The sequence below is a fragment of the Schistocerca serialis genome, chromosome 9, assembly GCF_023864345.2.
Source record: "Schistocerca serialis cubense isolate TAMUIC-IGC-003099 chromosome 9, iqSchSeri2.2, whole genome shotgun sequence".
In the NCBI taxonomy this organism is placed as follows: domain Eukaryota; kingdom Metazoa; phylum Arthropoda; class Insecta; order Orthoptera; family Acrididae; genus Schistocerca; species Schistocerca serialis.
The window spans coordinates 79,949,857-79,967,033 of record NC_064646.1 but is presented as its reverse complement, the minus strand read 5'-3'; positions in this window follow the sequence as shown (position 1 = coordinate 79,967,033).

Sequence of the window (17,177 nt, the reverse complement as noted above, 5' to 3'; positions counted from 1 at the left end):
CCTCCTAATTTCTTACCTTATCAGTCCACCTAATTTTCAACATTCTTCTGTAGAACTACATCTCAAATGATTTGATTCTCTTCTGTTCCGGCTTTCCCACAGCCCAAGTCTCACTACCATACAATGCTGTGTTCGAGACGTACATTCTAGAATTTTCTTCCCGAAATTAAGACCTATGTTTGATACTAGCAGACTTCCCTTGGCCATGAATGCCATTTTTCCTAACGCTAGTCTATTTATTGTGAGAAAATAAAGCGCCTACAGCCGTCCTTATGATTTTATTTATTTGTTGCAACCAGTTTCGGCGCTTCAATGCGCCATCTTCAGGTTGTAGTGGATGCGGAACGCGTTGCAACAAAATAAATAAAATCATAAGGACGGCTGTAGGCGCTTTATTTTTTCACAATAGTAAACGGCGTCCCCTAGAAGACGTCCTGCCAAAAGGATGGGCATACAAAAACTAGTCTATTTATGTCCTTCTTGCTCCGTCCATCATGGGCTGTTGTGCTGCCTAGAAAGCATAATTCCCAAACTTCCACTACTTTATGATCCCCAATTCTAATGTTAAGTTTCTCGCTGTTCTCATTTCTGGTACTTTTAGATACTTTCAACTTTCTTCGATTTACTCTCAATCCGTATTCTGTGCTGAGTAGATCATTCATTCCGTTCAGCAGAGCCCGTAATTCTTCTTAACTTTCACTGAGAACAGCAGTATCATGAGCGAATCTTAACATTGACACCCTTTCACCCCGAATTCTAATTCCAATCTTGAACCTTGCTTTTATTTCCGTCATTGCTTCTTCGATGTACAGACTGAACAGTAGAGGCGAAAAATTATACTCTTGCCTTACGACCTTTGTAATTAGTCTTCCAGTCTCATTGTTCTTGGTTTATCTTTCTCAGAATTTCGAACGTCTTGCACCATCTGACTCTGTCGAACGCTTTTTCCATGTCGACAAATGCAATGAATGTATCCTAATTTTTCTTCGGTCTTGCTTTCATTGTCAACGACAACGTCAGAGCTGCCTCTCTGTGGGTCTGTAAGAAAAGAAATGAGGAGGTTGTCCGCAGAATCGGCGGTACGGAAAGTACTGATAAGAAAAAGGGGTAGATTGGTAGAACAATTGTCAACATATCAGAGAATAATTTCCATGGTACTATAGGGAGCTGTAAAGAGTCAAAACTTTGGAGAAAGACAAAAGACTGGAATATATCAACAACATATTTCAGTAATTGAGAGAGTTGAGTGTAAGTTGCTCTGACATGGAGAGGATGGCACAAGAGGGGAATTCGTTGTGGTCCGCATTAAACGAAGTAGCTTAAATCACTTAATAAAGGCAAGGCGTCCGGTCCAGAGGGTATACCAGTCAGGTTACTTTCAGAGTATGCTGACACATTAGCTCTACTCTTAGTAATCATATACAATCGTTCGCTCGTCGAAAGATCCGTACCTAAAGACTGAAAAGTTGCACAAGTCAAACGACACCGAAGAAAGGAAATAAGAGTAATCCGCTGAATTACAGACCCATATCGTTAACGTAGATTTTCCGTAGGATTTTGGGACGTACACTGTGTTCGAACATTGTGGGTTACCTCGAAGAGAACGATTTATTGACAAACAGCCAAAATGGTTTCAGGAAACATCGTTTTTTGTGATACTCACAATTCTCTTATTCTCACCAACTAATGAGTACTCACCAACTTTATTCTCACCAATTAATGAGTACTCTCGACAGGGATTTCAGATTGATTTCATATTTCTAGATTTCCAGAAGGCATTTGACATCGCTCCACGCAAGCGCGCCCGTAAATTACCGTCTCAGTTGTGCGTGGTTTCCTTCCAGAAAGGCCGCAGTTTCATAATGATTGACGGAAAGTCATCGAGTAAACCAGAAGTGATATCTGGCACTCCTGATCTATGTAGAAGATTTAAGAGACAATCTGAGTAGCCCTCTTACATCATTTGCAGGTGATGCTGTCATTTACCGACTTATAAACTCATCACATGGTCAGTACAGATTGCAAAACGGTTTAGACAAGATGTCTGGATGGTGCGAAAAGTGGCAATTGACTCTAAATAATGAAAAGTGTGAAGTCATCCACATGAGTACTAAAAGGAATCCGTTAAATTTCCGTTACAAACCACACCGAAAGTCTGTAAATACCACTATATACTTTGTGATCACATTTACGAATAGTTTGAATGGAACCGGTAATGTTGTGGGCAAAGCAAACGAAAGACTGCGATTTGTTGGCAGAACACTTAGAAAATGCAGCAGGTCTACTAAAGAGAGTGCCTACACTACTCTCGTCCGTCCTCTTCTCGAGTACTGCTGTGCAGTATGGGATCCACATCAGTTAGGATCGACGGAGGACATCGAAGAAGTCCAAAGAAGGGCAGCTCGTTTTCTACTATCACAGACAGGGGAGAGGGCGCCACGGATATGGTACGTGAATTAGAGTGGCAATCATTAAAACAAAAGCGATTTTGGCTGGCTCTGAGCACTATGCGACTTAACTTCGGAGGTCATCAGTTGCCTAGAACTTAGAACTAAATAAACCTAACTAACCTAAGGACATCACACACATTCATGCCCGAGGCAGGATTCGAACCTGCGGCCGTAGCGGTCGCTCGGCTGCGGACTGTAGCGCCTAGAACCACACGGCCACTCCGGCCGGCACAAAACGGATTTTCGCTGCGGCAGGATCTTCTCGTGAAGTTTCAATCACCAACTTTTTCCTCAGAGTGTGAAAATATTTTCTTGGTGCCCACCTTCATGGGGAGGAATGATCATAATAAAATAAGATAAATCAGAGCTCGAACAGAATGAATTAAGTGTTCGTTTTTCCCGCGCACTGTTCGTGAATGGAACGGTAGAGAAAGTGCTTGAAAGTGGTTGGTGAATCCTCAGCCAGGTACTTAATGGTGAACTGCAGAGTAATTATGTAGATATACTTAGTGGGCGTATATGTACGAGGCTCGTTCAATAAGTAATGCCCCACATTTTTTTAAAAAAAGATATTAATATAAATAGACAAACGTCCTTTTTGGTGATTCAAATTTGATGTTTTTCCTGTGCGCCGGTGAAGTTTCGAACCAGTCTGGCAGTGGCAAAGGCTCAGTACAGCGTCGAAATGGCGTCTACACGAGACTCACGTTACAAGCAGCGTGCTGTTATTGAATTCTTGTGTGCAGAAAAAGGAAACGTGGTGAACATTCATAAACGTTTGCGTGCAGTGTATGGCGATGCTGTAGTTGACAGGAGTGAAGTTGGGCGATGGATAAAGAAAGTTACAGCCGCAGGAGATGCAGAAACAGAGCTCCTTGATCAGCCACGCTCAGGACGTCCTATCACAGACACTACTCCAGACATGCTGAATCGTACGGATGCTATTATTCGTGCCGACCGGCGCATCACAGCTCGACAATTGGCTCTGCAGTAGTCGGTCGGCACTGGAACGCGATTCTCGGACATTCAAAGAGGTGCTCACGATGGGTTCCACGAATGCTCACAGCGTGCCACAAGATTCAAAGAAAGGCCATTTCATCAGAATTGTTGGAGTTTAAAGATTCTCTACGGGGAACACACTATGAAGACGCCGAGAGTGTCAGTAATGCAGTCAAAACATGGCTACGCCTACAGGACAAGAGCTTTTACCAACAGGGAGTACATGCTCTTCCACAACGTTGGCGTATGGTTATAGAACGTGATGGAGACTACGTAGAAAAATAGGACATGGTCAAGACATGTTGATGTATATTGTCACCAAATCCTGACCGTTAACAATAAATACGTTCTGAGAAAAAAAAGTGGGGCATTACGTATTAAACGACCCTCGTAGAAACCTGTCACAAAAAGAAAAAAGTAGAAACATTACAATGAAATGAACGCCCTTATCTGCTTACAGGCGCTGACATACGTCAACGAGGACAGATGAAAATGTGTGCCCCGACCGGGATTCGAACCCGGGATCTCCTGCTTACATGCCAGACGTTCTATCCATCTTTTTTTTTTTTGTTCGTTTTTCGTTCGTTTTATCTGCTCAGGGCGGACGTCGAAAGACACCCATTACAGTTCGTTGTTGATCCATTAACTCAGTTTTTTTTTATTACAGAGGGCAGGTAGCCCTCTGACCAAACACGATGAGTTACCGTGCCGGCGATCCATCTGAGCCATCGAGGACACAGAGGATAGCGCGACTGCAGGGATTTATCTCTGGCACGCCTCCTGCGAAACGCACATTCTCAACGTATTGTCCCGCACTGCATTCGTAGTGCCCCCGCCCATTATACTCATTACACATGCCCGAAAGAACAGATACCATCTTAGTATATATATAGATAAGGCTCACCGGCCACTTGACCATCTTCTTCTTCTGTGCGAATGCATAAACAGTGCCCGAACTCTTACGGGAATCGGCAACGCGCCCCGAGTAATGAGTATAATGGGCGGAGGCACCACGAATGTAGTGCGGGACAGTACGTTGAGAATGTGGGTTTCGCGGGAGACGTGCCAGAGAGAAATCCCTGCAGTCGCGCTATCCTCTGTGTCCTCGGTGGCTCAGATGGATAGAGCGTCTGCCATGTAAGGAGGAGATCCCGGGTTCGAGTCCCGGTCGGGGCACACATTTTCATCTATCCCCGTTGACGTATGTCAGCGCCTGTAAGCAGATAAGGGTGTTCATTTCATTGTAATTTCATTCTAACGAGCTGCATGGTCACTTAGTATATATATGTAGAAACATGTCACAAAAATTAAAAAAGTTGGTAGTCTGCTGTTCTAAATGTTGGTGTCGACACTTCCGGAAGGTCTTCGTCACAGATTGCGGTGGCAACCCTGAAGGCCCCAGGCGGCCTCCCTGTGATGCTGGACATTAAGCCCCCCCGAGAGTGCGTGCGCGGCTCGCGTGACGTGCGCCCACGCGTCGTTAAGCGCTGGTGGCGCTCCAGCCTGGAATTTGCCCTCGTTCGTCGCTGGCGGCGGTGAGCAACGCCGGACGTACTGGAAAACAGTGCCGGCGGCCCGGAGTCGGTCTGGAGCGTCCGACAACTGCCGTCCCGCCACTCGACGCCCAATTCTCCACGGCCGCTCTTCGTCTGCAGTTGGCGTCGGAAACGCAGCTGTCGACGGAGCCCCTCCAGCCACAGACGTTTGACTTCGGACGGTCGGAACACCTTAATGAGAAAGCACCTCCTCCCATTAACTTTTCGAGTCGTGAAATAAAATTTTAGCGAAAGTACGGAGTGCCTGCGATTTACTGCCCGGAGCCTCATTATGGCGCGGCACTTCGAACCGACCGACACAGACTCGATGATGGACGCAGTCTCGCTAAGTGGCTGCGCGAAACGTGGATGGATACGCTTTAAAAATCGAATACGGCGCTGACGGCAGAGCTGCGCAAAAAAGAGTGCTCTCTCACCTTGTCCGGAAGGAGCAAAACGATCCGACCCGAAGCTTTCCAAATATACTTCCACATAAATCTCGCTATTATTATTTTTTGGGATATCAGACCAGTTGCTGGAACAAAACACAGTATAGATCAGATATTTTTTCTTGAAATTACCAATTTAGGCTGTGATATAATTGGGGTCACTAGTATCGGCTGTGATATAATTTATTTAGGATACAGGGTGAAAAGTATTTAAACCGACAAACTCTGGGAGGTTCTAGGAGACATCAAAAGAAATATTTTTCCCTAATGTCTTTTTTTCCTATAAGGATTATTTAAACCGGTGGGGGCCGTATTACGCTCTTCAGTTGTTAGAGGCTGTATTACGATCTTCAGTTGTAGGCAACTGCTGTCCACCAGTGTAGTAGTGTATTGTCTCCGTTACTAATGGAGCGATACACCTGGAGTGAGTACACTGATATGGTTGGTGCGTACTACGTAGCTCACCACAAAGGACAAGCTGCAAAGCGGGTTTATCAACAACAATATCCCAATCGCCGTATCCCGCCTCATACGACCTTTGCTGCTATGTACCAACGTCTGCGTGAGACCGGGTCATTTAGCAGATTACCTGGACAGCGACGCCGTCGCACGGTAAGAAAGCTGCAATTTGAGGAAGCTGTCTTGCAGCATGTGGAGCGGGATCCTTCAATCAGCACTCGTGCAATTGCACGTAACATGGAGACGGATCAGACGAATGTAAGAACAGTCCTTCGAGAGCAATTGTTACGTTAATTTCACTTGCAGCGTGCCCACAACCTGGAACCAGTTGATTATCCACCCAGAGCACGGTTTTCGCAGTGGTACCTGGAACAGTGTGAAATGCATCCTACATTTCCATCCTCTGTCTTGTTTACCGATGAATCAACGTTCAGGAGTGATGGAGTCTTCAACATGCACAGTTCGCATATTTGGAGTGAGGATAACCCACATGCCACAGTTACTAGGGCTAATCAAATGCGGTTCTTCGTTAATTTGTGAGACGGTGTTGAGGGTACTGTTTAATTGGGCCGTATTTGCTACCTACGCCATTAAATGGCAGGCACTATTACAATTTTCTCGCCAGAGCATTGCCAGAACTGCTGGAAAACGTCCCGCTCCCTACAAGACAACGCATGTGGTTACAACATGACGGGGCGCCGGCACATTTCAGTAGTCGTGTGCGTCGATTCCTGGACCGACTGATCCCAGAAACGTGGATTGGCAGAGGTGGTCCTGTACCATGGCCTGCGCTCGATCCCCAGATATGTGCCCTCTGGGCTTTTTGTGTGGGGAGAGATGCGCAATCTTGTCTGTTGCATCAGAAGAGGATCTGGTTGCCTGAATAGTAGCAGCAGTAAGAACAATTCAGGATACTCCTGGGGTTTTTACCCGTGTCAGACAGAACATGATCCGACGGTGTAACCTTTGTTTACGTGTCAATGGAGGTATTTTTGAAAATCTACTGTAATTGAAATTGTGTTGTATTAATGTGTTGTCTCTTGGTCATAAAAAAATGGAAAAGTGTTTGTTAGTTTAATTAATTTACCGCCAGAGAAATCTTCCTCTACCGGTTTAAATACTTCTCATAGGAAAAAATAACATTAGGGAAAATATTTGTTTTGATGTCCCCTACAACCTCCCAGAGGTTTTCGATTTGAACACTTTTAACCCTGTATAGTTTTTCCGTTCTAGAGACACGATATAGTTTTTAAATTTCAGTATTAATTCAATAACGACTGAAAGATTATTTTTAACCTGACCAGCAGTCCTATAGTGGAATAGCTATCTCTGACGCTGTTCTCTAGCGACTGCTCTCTTGCTCATCGGGAAGTACGTAGCTGTCGTAATAGACTTCCTGCCTGCCATTAGAAGAGATCGAATGTGGAATACATTTGGTGTCCGTCATTACTGCGCAGAGGGCACAATAAACTTGCAGCAAGCATTTGTGTGAAACGGTCCTAACCAAAGGTGTTTAACAGGAGTGTAAATAAGTTAAATATTCTCATTATCGTCCATCATTTTATTAAAAATGGTTCAAATGGCTCTGAACACTATGGGACTCAACTGCTGAGGTCATTAGTCCCCTAGAACTTAGAACTAGTTAAACCTAACTAACCTAAGGACATCACAAACATCCATGCCCGAGGCAGGATTCGAACCTGCGACCGTAGCGGTCTTGCGGTTCCAGACTGCAGCGCGTTTAACCGCACGGCCACTTCGGCCGGCTCGTTTTATTACCTGTTAACTACTGTTTATTGAAATATATGAACATGTTTTTCAGGGCCATTAGTCAACCACACTTTTTCGTTGTCTTGCTTACATTATTTAATGTTGCAACGTGTTTCGAGGTACAACGTCAGTATCATGCGAAAAATGGGATTACAAAGACATTTACGCAGGTATACATAAGTCTTATTTTTTCTTGACATGTTCTGCGGCCTGCCCTGCGTATCTGAAATGGCTCTCTTTCTGTGGCGTATTCACTCTCTTTCATTCCTGTGTGTAACTGGATTTCTTTGTCCGCTGTTTACGAAATTGTAAATAACACTTGCAACACGTTGTTTATTACAATCAACGCCAGTGTGTCCGAGAAACAAGATCGTAGTCAAAACAAAGCTTGGTTCGACTTCAATATCTCTGTGTCGATTCTGGTGTTACCTGTTGCTTTGTAATCTCCTCTGCACACTTTGGCGTAACATCTTTGTTGTTAGCAGCTGAAATATATTGCAATAAGAGAAAATATAAACGATGTTATTAACAATTACATAAACTTCGTCTAAAAAATTACACAAATATAGCTGCAGAAGATGCAGAGCCTTACATACTATTGTTCACTGTGGATTCTCTGATGTAATAGTTCTGAGTTAAAGTTGATGAAGAGCTGGTAGGTCGCCAAATACATAATTTCATTAAATGTTAATTATTTTATTTTATTTTATTTTTTTTTCTGCGCGTTAATATTTCCATTTACTCTAAGATGTCCATTTCTCCCATTCTTCTCTGAAGTATCTAGTAGTTGAATATTGTTATCTATTGTAATACTGTTGCCTGTTTCGCCTATATATTTAGCTACAGCTGATTTGTCGCGTTTGTTAAGGCAGAAACGGTCAATGAACCGTTGGAAGCGGATTTTGAAGGTTCTGCCCATTTGGTCTATGTAGTACTTTATAGATCCTTGACTTCCAGAATTCCCCACTTGGTTGTGAGATGTCGTACACCAGATTCTTACCTACATTGTTGGTAGAGACAAAACTGATTCAAATGTCTGTGTTCAGAAATTTTAACAAATATTTACGGTCGAGTAAATTATTTACCAAGTTGCAGATCCTTTCTCCACATGGAAAATTTTGTAGTCTTATCTCGTAAACTGAAACTGATGGGAAATTACAGGGTGTATCACAAATAATCATCCGATTTAAAAAAATTATGACTATTGTGTTATTTGAGTTATGTGTGTGAACAACGTACTGTTCGAAAGAGCAAACTCTCGAGTTTTACATGGGTCCCGCTAGGTAGCAGCAGTGTGCGCCCACTGTAGTTATAGTAAAAATGGTGTCGGGACAATGGGAAGAGTTTTGTGTCGTAAGTTCTGCGCAGTGCGGGTCAGTAATAACTGTCCAGCGTGACTTTCGTACTAGGTTATGTTGTGGATTCTCCTGCAGCACAGAGCATTAGACGATGGCATGAGCAGTTCCGAGAAACAGGTTGTTTGTGTAAAGGCAAATCGCCGGGCCGCCCCCGGGTGTCTGACACGGACGTCGAACGCATCCGCCATAGTTTCACAAGGAGGCCGCAGAAATCCGTTCGGCGTGCAGCTCGACAGCTCAACATGCCCCCGATATCCGTCCGGCCAGTACTGTATCGACGTTTAGACATGAAACCATACAAAATTCAGCTACAGCAAGCTCTTCGCGAAAGTGACAAACAACAACGTGTGGAGTTCTGTAATTTCGTTCTTGGCAAGATGGAGGATGAGAGTTTTCTTCCACGCTTAGTGTTTAGTGACTAGGCGACATTCCATTTAAATGGAAAGGTGAATCATCATAATGTGAGAATATGGGGTACGGGACAACCACGTGAAGTTGTACAACATGAGAGGGACTCTCCAAAATTTAATGTGTTTTGTGCAGTTTCACGGGTAAAGGTGTATGGTCCTTTATTCTCTGCTGAGAACGCTGTTACAGGAAGCACATATCTCGATATGCTTGAGAACTTTCTTTTCTCACAGTTGGAGACTGATTCGAACGACTTTTACCGACATTTACTGAACGATGGATCGGTCACACTGGACCAAATGATTCAGCCTTACATAAGTGGCCTCCGAGGTCACCGGACCTGACTTTGTGTGATTATTTCTTGTGGGATTTATAAAAGACTCTGTTTATGTGCCTCCATTACCAACAACTGTGAATGAAATGAAAAGTCGCATAACAGCAGCTGTGGAAGCTACACTCTAGACATGCTCGCTGCAGTGTGGGAACAATTTGAATACCGCACTGACATATACCGTGCATCTCACGGGGGGCATATTGAACTCCTATGAAAAGGTAAGGAAAAAACCTTTTTGGGTTTCCCGTTCATCAAAGCACAAAATTCAGTGTATATGTTTATTAGTTTCAGAAATATAGACGTGCCAAACCGGATGATACTTTTTGATACAGCCTGTACAGTACTGAGGCAATCTTTTGGCAAATGTATCAAAATAAATAAGAAGGAAACTACACGGCCCCATTTCTTCCATCTTCAGATCTAAAATGTACTTAAGATGGTAACCAACACTTGCGTCTGGTGGTGCGTGTCGTTTTGCACCAAATGACTACGCTGATCGCAATTGTCCTCTCCATATACTGCACCTGAAGATCGACGAGATTCGGCCGAAACTGGTATTTACAGTAAAAACCACGTGCTCTTGTCCTGTTTTGTTCATTAATTTGTAGAACAAGGTCACTACTTTCTTTTGGCAACACAATCCCACTTTTCTACTGAGCATTAAATGCACTTTTTGTTCGAAGAGTCGTAGTAAATCTGATGTGATCAGCAAATCTGAGATATTCAATTCGATCCTGGACATCTCACACCCCCATTCCAGCGACCAATGGAATATTTAACCGTAAAACCATAGAACGTTCTCACTTGTCTAGAAAGACTCTTAGAACGGCACGAAAGCTGCAGAAGGCGTCGTAAGGAAGACCCCGCCTCTGCCACCGCTCTAAAGCGTAGCTGAGTTATTGGCGAATTATGTATGACAAGCTCACAAATGGCTCTGTTTATGAATTTTAACTAAGCGGGCCTGTCGCTTTATTCGGGCTGGGCCGTGCCTTCGAGCACTCGTGGGGTGGCGTTAGCGATGCTCGACACCCCACTGCAACAACAATGGGATCCAGGAAGGGATCGCTTCCCTTTCGGAAGAGATACCATAACCCACCACACACTACGAATAACACGGATGTTTCTGAAGCAAGAGTGCCACCTGGTTACGGTATCAGAGATGGGAAGACTCTGAATCCCCAAGTTATTACAGGTTAGCCTGCCATAAGAAATGAAATCTTTTCAAAGCGATATGGTTGTTGTTGTTGTGGTCTTCAGTCCTGAGACTGGTTTGATGCAGCTTTCCATGCTACTCTATCCTGTGCAAGCTACTTCATCTCCCAGTACCTACTGCAACCTACATCCTTCTGAATCTGCTTAGTGTATTCAACTCTTGGTCTCCCTCTACGATTTTTACCCTCCCTTGATGCCTCAGAACATGTCCTACCAACCGATCCCTTCTTCTAGTCAAGTTGTGCCACAAACTCCTCTTCTCCCCAATTCTATTCAATACCTCCTCGTTAGTTATGTGATCTACCCATCTTAACTTCAGCATTCTTCTGTAGCACCATATTTCGAAAGCTTCTATTCTCTTCTTGTCCAAACGATGTATCGTCTACGTATCACTTCCGTACATGGCTACACTCCACACAAATACTTTCAGAAAAGACTTCCTGACACTTAAATCTATACTCGATGTTAACAAATTTCTCTTCTTCAGAAACGATTTCCTTGCCATTACCAGTTTACATTTTATGTCCTGTCTACTTCGACCATCATCAGTTATTTTGCTCCCCAAATAGCAAAACTCCTTTACTGCTGTAAGTGTCTCATTTCCTAATCTAATTCCCTCAGCATCGCCCGACTTAATTCGACTACATTCCGTTATCCTCGTTTTCCTTTTGTTGATGTTCATCTTATATCCTCCTTTCAAGACACTGTCCATTCCGTTCAACTGCTCTTCCAAGTCCTTTGCTGTCTCTGACAGAATTACAGTGTCATCGGCGAACCTCAAAGTTTTTATTTCTTCTTCATGGATTTTAATACCTACTATGAATTTTTCTTTTGTTCCCTTTACTTCTTGCTCAATATACAGATTGAATAAAATCGGGGAGAGGCTACAACCCTGTCTCACTCCCTTCCCAACCACTGCTTCCCTTTCATGTCCCTCGACTCTTATAACTGCCATCTGGTTTCTGTACATATTGTAAATAGCCTTTCGTTCCCTGTATTTTACCCCTGCCACCTTCAGAATTTGAAAGAGAGTATTCCAATCAACATTGTCAAAAGCTTTCTCTAAGTCTACAAATGCTAGAAACGTAGGTTTGCCTTTCCTCAATCTACCTTCCAAGATAAATCGTAGAGTCAGTATTGCCTCACGTGTTCCAACATTTCTAAGGAATCCAAATCTGATCTTCCCCGAGGTCGGCTTCTACCAGTTTTTCCATTCGTCTGTAAAGAATTCGCGTTAGTATTTTGCAGCTGTGACTTATTAAACTGATAGTTCGGTAATTTTCACATCTGTCAACACCTGCTGTCTTTGGGATTGGAATAATTATATTCTTCTTGACGTCTGAGGGTATTTCGCCTGTCTCATACATCTTGCTCACCAGATGGTAGAGTTTTGTCAGGACTGGCTCTCTCAAGGCTGTCAGTAGTTCTAATGGAATGTTGTCTACTCCCGGGGCCTTGTTTCGACTCAGGTCTTTCAGTGCTCTGTCAAACTCTTCACGCAGTATCATATCTCCCATTTTTCTTTATCTACATCCTCTTCCATATCCATAATATTGTCCTCCAGTACATCGCCCTTGTATAGACCCTCTATATACTCCTTCCAACTTTCTGCTGTCCCTTCTTTGCTTAGAACTGGGTTTCCATCTGAGCTCTTGATATTCATACAAGCGATGTACTGTCCTTAAAATACTGTTCTGAAAACTTAATTTCTGGTTACATTTAGGCCAGATTTCAGTAATAATAATAATAATAATAATAGTAATAATAATAATAAATGAAATAGTTTGGCTTACAAAATAACTCCACGACAAACATGCGAAAGGCTTCAACCAGGATCAAGTCGATTGCAAAAATCGAACTGCTGTTTGACGCTCGCAAGTTTGCATCCATAATATGAGGGATTTTTGACAGTAATATAAGATCCAAGTTTTTGCACAAAGACTATCAGAAGTATATCATGAAAGAGCAAGGAATAGGTGACACCTACCGGAGGAGTTGGGTTCGAAAAGAGACGATAACACGTAAGCCCCTAGAACCCACGGGGTTTTGGAGAAGACATCCTGAGGTCACCAAATAAATGCATCAGAAGTTCGGACAGCAGTATCAATGAATAAGTCTCCTTCGCGGCGACTGCTCAGGAGGATGTTGTCAGCAGGGGAAACAAAAATAAAAAATGGCTATGAGCACTATGCGACTTAACTTCTGAGGTCATCAGTCGCCTAGAACTTAGAACTAATTTAACCTAACTAACCTAAGGACATCACACACATCCATGCCCGAGGCAGTATTCGAACCTGCGACCGTAGCAGTCGCTCGGTTCCAGATTGTAGCGCCTAGAACCGCACGGCCAGCAGGGGAAACAGAACTGGCTTTCTACCATTAGGTGTGTGGTGCGTTAGATCCCTTCATCGGGTGAATAGGTTGGAGAATTTACAAAGAGAAATTGATAGGGTGAATTTAGACACAGTGGGAAAATTAATGAAGCGCGTAGGAGGAAGAATAGGAGCTCTGATCAAGTCAGTACAGGATGATAAATACAAAATCAAATAGGGCAATACAGGAGTAGATCTAATAATGAATAGGAAAATAGAAATGCGGGTATACTACTAAGAACAGCATTGTAATAACCAAGATAGAGAAAAAACCAATACTTACCACAGTACTATAAGTTTATATTGCTACTGTTTATGCAGATGATCAAGAGACTGAAACAATCTATGTTGAGATAAAAATAAGTATTCACATAGTTAAAAGAGGTGAAAATTTTTTTGGTGGTGAACTGGAATTCTGTAGTGGGCAAAGGGCGAGATGAAAAAATTGTAGCCGGCCGGTGTGGCCGTGCGGTTCTAGGCGCTTCAGTCTGGAACCGCGTGACCGCTACGGTCGCATGTTCGAATCCTGCCTCGGGCATGGATGTGTGTGATGTCCTTAGGTTAGTTAGGTTTAAGTAGTTCTAAGTTCTAGGGGACTGATGACCACAGATATTAAGTCCCATAGTGCTCAGAGCCATTTGAACCATTTTTGAAAAAAGTGTAGGAGAACATTGGGCACTGGGAAAGGAGTGAAAGAGGAAACCATGTGTCAGAATTTTGCGCTTAGGACAATTTGATCATTGCTAATAATTGGTTTAAAAATCATTAATGAATGTTGTACACGTGAAAGGCACGTGGCTGGAGGCACAAGAGTGTTTCAGACTGATTACATTACGGTAAAACAGAGATTTCGAAACCGGATTTATGAGTGCATAAGATTTGCAGAGGCAGATGTGGACTGCCCATAATTTATTGGTGATGAACAGCAAGTTACAACTGAAGAAATTGCAGAAATGTAGAAAACTGAGAAGATGGAGCCTTATAATTTGAAAGAACTAGGAGTTTTGGCGAGTTTCAAATGCTGATTTGAGTTACGACAGACTGGAACAGGGAACCCAATAGAAGACCAATGAATAGCTAAACAGATGATTAATGAAGGCAGCGGAGGATCAAATAAAAAAAGTCAAGCCTCAGTAGAAACAGTAGAAATCCTTTGAAAAGACACAGGTATTAAACCTAACTGACGAGACGAGAAAATTTAAAAATGCAGAAAATAAAGCAGGTAGAACAGAAATAGACGACTAAAAATGAAAGTGACAGAAAGTGGAAACTGGCAAAGCAGTAATGGCTACACCAGAAATGTAAGACTGTAGAAGCGTGTATGAGTATGGGAAAGATAGATGCAAATACCTTTTGACAAAAGAAAAGCATCTGTATGAAAATCAGGAGCAAAGATGGCAATCCGACCTCCTTGTTGTTGTTGTTCTTTTTCATCAGTCTTGTGACTGGTTTGATATGACCCTCGCCTACCTCTTCATTACAGACTAGCACTTGTGCCTCACATCAAGTGGTTCAAATGGCTCTAAGAACTATGGGACTTAACATCTGAGGTCATCAGTCTCCTAGACTTAGAACTACTTAAACCTAACTAACCTAAGGACATCACACTCATCCATGCCGAGGCAGGATTCGAACCTGCAACCGTAGCAGCAGTGCGGTTCCGGACTGAAATGCCTAGAACCGCTCGGCCACAGCGGCTGGCTGCCTCACATCCTCAATTATTTGTTGGATGAATTCCAATCTCTGTGTACCCCTACTGTTTTTACCCTCGACTTCTTCCTCTAATACCACGGAAGCTATTCCCAGATGTCTTAAGGCGTCATGTCTTATCATCCTATCACTTCTACTTGTCACCGTTTTCCATATGTTCCGTTTTCACTTAATTTTCAGCATCCTTTTTTAGCAACACCTCTCAAACACTTCGATTCTATTTATTTATGGTTGTCCCACGGTTCATGATTCACTACCGAACAATGCTGTGCTCCAAACGTACATCCTCAGACATGTCTGATACTTGTAGACCTATCTCGGCCAGGAATGCCGTCTTCGCCTTTGCTAGTCTGCTTTTTATTTCCACATAATATTTTCCTCTCAAGGTAATATAATCCCTTCACTTCATTTACTTCATGGTTCCCAGTTTTGACTTTAATAAAGCATTCCGTCTTCAGGCCACAAGTGACCCATCGGGACCATCCGACTGCCGTGTCATCCTCAGATGAGGATGCGGATACGAGGGTCGTGGGATCAGCACACCGCTCTCCCGGTCGTTACGATGATTTTCTTTGACCTCAGCCGCTACTGTCCGGTCGAATAGCTCCTCAATTGGCATCGCGAGGCTGTGTGCATCCAGAAAAATGAGTACAGCGTATGGTGGCACGGTTGGTCACCCATCCAAGTGCCGGCCACACCCGACAGCGCTTAACTTCGATGATCTGACGGGAACCTGTGTATCCGCTGCGGGCCGTTGCTTTTATTGTTAATAGCTAGTCTCGTTTTTGCTGCTCCTCATTACTTTCGTCTCTCTTCGATTTACTCTCAGTGTATATTTTCAACTCAATAGACTATTCATTCCATTCACCAAGTCCTGTAATTCACCTTCACTTTCAATGAGGATAGCAGTGTCAATAGCGAATATTGTCATTTATATTCTTTCACCGTGAATTTTAAACCAAATCTGGAATCTTTCTTTTATTTTTGTCATTGCTTCTTCAATGCAAAGATTGAACAGTAAAGGCGAAAAATTGCATTCTTGTCTTGAACCATTTTACATTCTCGAACACTTTTTCCAGGTCTAAGAAACTTACGAATGTGTCTTGGTTTTTCTTGGTTCTATTGTCGGTCACAAAATCCGAATTTCCTCTCTGGTGCCCTTACCTATCTGAAAGCCAAACTGATCATCATCTAACAGATCTTCATTGTCCTTTTCCATTCGTCTGTATATTATTCTTGTCAGCAGACTGGATGCATGAGCCGGTAAGCTAAATGTGCGATAGATGTTGCACTTACGTGCTATTTCTATCCTCGGCAATGTGTGGATGATATCTTTTCAGAAGTCTGATGTTATTTCGTCATACTCCAACTTAATAGTTGCTTTTTTGCCCAAATGATTAAATAAATTGCGAAGGAATGATAGCAGTCCGTTGTGCCTCATTTGATCGCAAGTGTTCCAGAGGTCTGTTAAATTCTGACTCTAACAGTGGGTCTCGAAATCGAGTCCGATTTCTTCTGTCACGTCTCCCCCTCGTAGCGGCATTCAACGTACTCTTTCCATCTGTCCGCTCTCTGCTCTGTCCCTAGCAGTGGAATTCCCATTGACTTCTTAAAGGGTCCTTACCGCTTCAATATTTATTAGACATTACTGAGTACTGCGCAATAATATTAGCCTTCTGAGAGCGGTGTTGACGGTTTCCGCAATATGTTGAGGGAGATAGTAGAGCTTTAAAAACGTTGACGCGCGCTCAATATATAGCGCGAAATATCGTACAGTGTAGAGGTGGCATCGTGCAGTACACGGCAATTCTGCCAAGACTTCGTGATCTGCAGACATGCAAACAACTGTGACAGTGGCGTCATTTGCTTGTGAATACATCAGGAAAGACAGATGAAAGGGATCACCTGCTGAACTGGATTCAGAGAGTAGTTTTCTTACATATGTAATACTTATTCAGTAATCAGCTGTAGAAAAATTCGGCAAAAGTGTTTGAGTGCAGGGAAATAGCTCTGCAGCTGCGTATTTATTTACTGCAGAAATACATAACAACACTACCTGCCGGTCCTCTATAATAACGTATCTTACTCTTTTCAGGTGTATAGATCACTTCCAAATAGTGG